This window comes from Chrysemys picta, chromosome 8 (assembly GCF_011386835.1).
Source record: "Chrysemys picta bellii isolate R12L10 chromosome 8, ASM1138683v2, whole genome shotgun sequence".
In the NCBI taxonomy this organism is placed as follows: Eukaryota; Metazoa; Chordata; order Testudines; family Emydidae; genus Chrysemys; species Chrysemys picta.
Genome location: NC_088798.1, coordinates 5,970,059 through 5,974,913, shown reverse-complemented (window position 1 = coordinate 5,974,913; position 4,855 = coordinate 5,970,059).

Sequence of the window (4,855 nt, the reverse complement as noted above, 5' to 3'; positions counted from 1 at the left end):
CAGGCATGAGGAGAAATGCTCGGTGGCCAGAGGTAAACGGAGAGCAGTCCAGTCCTGAACCCCTCCCCACAACACACGAGTAAACAGACGGACTTTGCAGCATGGTCTGAAGACCAGTACATTCATATCCTGTTAAACCAGCTGGGGAAGTGAATTTCAGTCATTATTTTTACATATATCGAGAGAGACCTTTGTATGTATTTATATACACACACACATACAGACATGTATATATATAATATAGGGGGGCTGATAACCTCAGTCAGAGGTGGTGCTATCCAACCCTTCCCATTATCAGACCATTTTCAGTTGCTTTACTGAAACTGTTTGGGCTGACATTTGCCATTCCGGTGTCTGCCCGCTGGCGGCAGGCAATGTGGGGGAGCGACCTCCCTGTTAGAATCAGGGAACAAGACTCAGATCCTAGGGAGCGGGGAGCAGTTTGGAAAAAGGAACCAAGAGGAGAAGAAAGAGAATCATGTACTTGTAACGATGCTGGTTCTGGTGGGACCCAACGGAGAGTGCCAATTCAGGACAAATTGCTTAAATCAGGGCAGTTACAGCCCAAGGCTGGGGGTCCTTTGCACACCAAGGCAAACCAAACCAAACAGAGAAGACTTTGGTTTTACCCCACTGGCTAACCATAAGACATACAACAATTCCCTTAGACACTCCGGTTTCCCAGTATCACCACCAGTGCCACTTGTTATGGGGACAAATGGTTATGAAAACCAATACCCCAGTAAAGAAAAAAGGTTCTCCCGATTCCAAAGGACCAAATCCCAGACCCAGGTCAATATACAAATCAGATCTTCCCCACAAATCTCGCTGTTGCCAATCCTTTAGAATCTAAAATCTAAAGGTTTATTCGTAAAAGGAAAAAGATATAGATGAGAGCTAGAATTGCTTAAATGGAATCAATTACATACAGTAATGACAAAGTTCTTGGTTCAGGCTTGTAGCAGTGATGGGAAAAACTGCTATAAGTTCAGATCAAGTCTCTGGAGTACATCCACAGTTGGGACGGGTCATTCAGTCCTTTGTTCAGAGCTTCAGTTTGTAGCAAAGTCCGTCCAGAGGCCAGAAGCAGGATTGAAGATAAAATGGAGGGGTTTCCAGGGCCTTTTATATCCTCTGCCCTGTGGAAGACCACAGCAGCAAGATGGAGCCTGGAGTCACATGGGCAAGCCACATGTCCATGCATGACTCAGTTCTTTACAGGTGGCAGCCATTGCTCATATGCTATCTTGAACATTCCCAGGAAGACTTCTTATGTGGATTGGAGTCTTCCAAGGTCTATTGTCAGTTAAGTGTTTCTTGACTGGGCACTTAACTTGCAAATTCCTTTCTCAAGAAGCTTTGTACAATATTTGCTGCAAATATTTAACAGCGGTTGCACCAATGATCTATACGGTCAGAGGTTATATTAACAACATCACAGGACTGTGAGTGGGGATGAGAGGATACTAGAACTGGCTGGGCAAGGAGACTGGGACCATAATCGGTTGCCTAACCTTAGACACCAAGAACTAAATTCTCCAGTCGTTTTCACCAGGGGTAAAGGAGTGTGACTCTATTGGCTTCAGTGGAGTTTACACCAGACTTACATTGTTGTAAGAGATCTCAGAATCAAGCCCCCAGTTTCGAAAAGCTTGACCTACTGACTTGCCCATGGTCATCTAACGAGTCCAGTAGCTCAAAGGTCTCTAGGTCCCAATGCATTCCTCAGCTTAGAACAAACCAGCAATTAAGAGTTGTGTTATAATTCTTTGTCCTTTTGAGTCCCAAGGTCATCTAGGCCTGAACCTCAACGGATGTAAATCAGAGTGGCTCCATTGACTTCAATACAGCTATATCAGCTGGGGAGCTGTCCCGTCCATCTGTTATTTGTTGTTTTTTAAGCCTAATGGAACTGCAGAAATTTACAGGTGTTACTTACTTAACCTTCAAGAAGAGGTGAGTGTTTGTGTTTGAATTCATTGAAACCTAGACACAGTGTGTCCTCCTGTTTTACAAAAGGCTAGATCCTGGGAGAGTCTATGGACCTCTTGCAAATGACCGGGCATCCTGAGAGCCAGTGCCTGGCCGCTTTGTGTTTGTCTGGTGGTACAAAGGGCACAGACACCTCTACCAACATGTTGGCTCTGACACACGAGTCCCTGGGTACAGCAAACCTGGCATGAACTGTTCCATGCCACCTGCTCCACCCATAGCTGGATGGGACTTTTCTGGGAGGTCCAGGAGTGGGAGGAGCAGAACTGAAGTATTTTTGGCCACCCCCATTGTTTATAACTACCAGGTTGTCTATGCCTGCTTAGAACAGGATGAGTTGACCCAGCCTCATTGTTTGAAATGGACTAGATTGGATGTGATTGCAGAGCCATTGGCCATTATCTTTGAAAACTCATGGCAATTGGGGGATGTCTGAAAAAAGGCTAATGTAGTGCCCATCTTTAAAAAAGGGAAGAAGAAGGATCTGGGGAACTACAGGCCAGTCAGCCTCACCTCAGTCCCTGGAAAAATCATGGAGCAGGTCCTCAAGGAATCAATTCTGAAGCACTTAGAGGAGAGGAAAGTGATCAGGAACAGTCAGCATGGATTCACCAAGGGCAAGTCATGCCTGACTAATCTAATTGCCTTCTATGAGGAGATAACTGTGGATGGGTCTGTGGATGAGGGGAAAGCAGTGGATGTGTTATTCCTTGACTTTAGCAAAGCTTTTGATACGGTCTCCCACAGTATTCTTGCCAGCAAGTTAAAGAAGTATGGGCTGGATGAATGGACTGTAAGGTGGATAGAAAGCTGGCTAGATTGTCGGGCTCAACGGGTAGTGATCAATGGTTCCATGTCTAGTTGGCAGCCGGTTTCAAGCGGAGTGCCCCAAGGGTCGGTCCTGGGGCCAGTTTTGTTCAATATCTTCATTAATGATCTGGAGGATGGCGTGGACTGCACCCTCAGCAAGTTTGCAGATGACACTAAACTGGGAGGAGTGGTAAATACACTGGAGGGTAGGGATAGGATACAGAGGGACCTAGACAAATTAGAGGATTGGGCCAAAAGAAATCTGATGAGGTTCAACAGGGACAAGTGCAGAGTCCTGCACTTAGGATGGAAGAATCCCATTCACTGTTACAGACTAGGGACCGAATGGCTAGGAAGCAGTTCTGCAGAAAAGGACCTAGGGGTTACAGGGGACGAGAAGCTGGATATGAGTCAACAGTGTGCCCTTGTTGCCAAGAAGGCTAATGATATGTTGGGCTGTATAAGTAGGGACATTGCCAGCAGATCGAGGGACGTGATCGTTCCCCTCTATTCGACATTGGTGAGGTCTCATCCAGAGTACTGTGTCCAGTTTTGGGCCCCACACTACAAGAAGGATGTGGGGAAATTGGAAAGAGTCCAGCAGAGGGCAAAAAAAATGATTAGGGGACTGGAGCACATTACTTATGAGGAGAGGCTGAGGGAACTGGGATTGTTTAGTCTGCAGAAGAGAAGAATGAGGGGGGATTTGATAGCTGCTTTCAACTACCTGAAAGGGGGTTCCAAAAAGGGTGGATCTAGACTGTTCTCAGTGGTAGCAGATGATAGAACAAGGAGTAATGGTCTCAAGTTGCAGTGGTGGAGGTTTAGGTTGGATATTAGGAAAAACTTTTTCATTAGGAGGGTGGTGAAGCACTGGAATGGGTTCCCTAGGGAGGTGGTGGAATCTCCTTCCTTAGAGGTTTTTAAGATCAGGCTTGACAAAGCCCTGGCTGGGATGATTTAGTTGGGAATTGGTCCTGCTTTGAGCAGGGGGTTGGACTAGATGACCTCCTGAGGTCCCTTTCAACCCTGATATTCTATGATTCTATGATTCTATTTCTTGGATGTGGGGAAGATCTCATTCAACAGTTAGAGCTTCTATTCCTTGTGTTTTAGAGTATTTAGTGTACTGAACGTTTGAAGGGTTATCTATTTCCTCTCCCAAGAGTTTACTGAGCAGCTTTCTCAGCTTAGCACAAAGGTCATTATTTGTGTACAGTTAAAGGTTTATGACATGTATAAAGTTGTATAACATGTATCTCCCTTTGAGGGATCTGCTTCCACAAAGGGACCTTAAATTAATCTTATCAGTGCGTATGAAGCCACAATTTGAACCCTTAGCACAGTGGTCTTTGTTTTATTTATCTATCAAAACTGTTTATTATTGCTATAACCATCAGCCAGAAGGGTAAATGAATTGCTTGCTTTGATAGCCGATAAGCCTTCACAAAGTCAAAGTGGATCTTAGTCCTAATCCCAGGTTTTTAACCAAAAATAGTATCTGAGTTTCATGTCAGATTAAATTTACTGGTATTTTCCCCCAGACTGCATACTAATAAAAGGGAATCTGTGTCACATACCTGAGATGTTAGAAAGGTTTTAGCATATTATTTAAATAGAACAAAGGGCTTTAGGTAATCATCTAGGTTGTTTCTTATGCTAATAATTAAAGCTAAGATTATGTCATAGCGGTTACGGAAGTCACAGAGACCTCTGTGACATTTTCCACTTCCGCCCCGGTGGAACTGGAGCTGTCAGCTGGCAGGGTCCCGAGAGATCTCAGCAACTGTGTGTGGCAGGGGGCACCCGCAGCTCTCAGCTGCCACGGGGATGGGGGGGACCCCAGAGCTGTCAGCCACCATGGTGGTGGGTGATGGACCCCCACCCTCCACGCCTGCAGCAGGTCTTGAGCTCTCATCCCCCCATCAGCCCCATTTTGTCACAGTTATTTGTAGAAAAACGTCTAATGTTACTAAGCCAGTGGTGGCCTGTTTTGCTTGCCTTAAACAAGTTGCTATCAGAGAAAATCTGTAAGGCTGCTCATACCTTTACT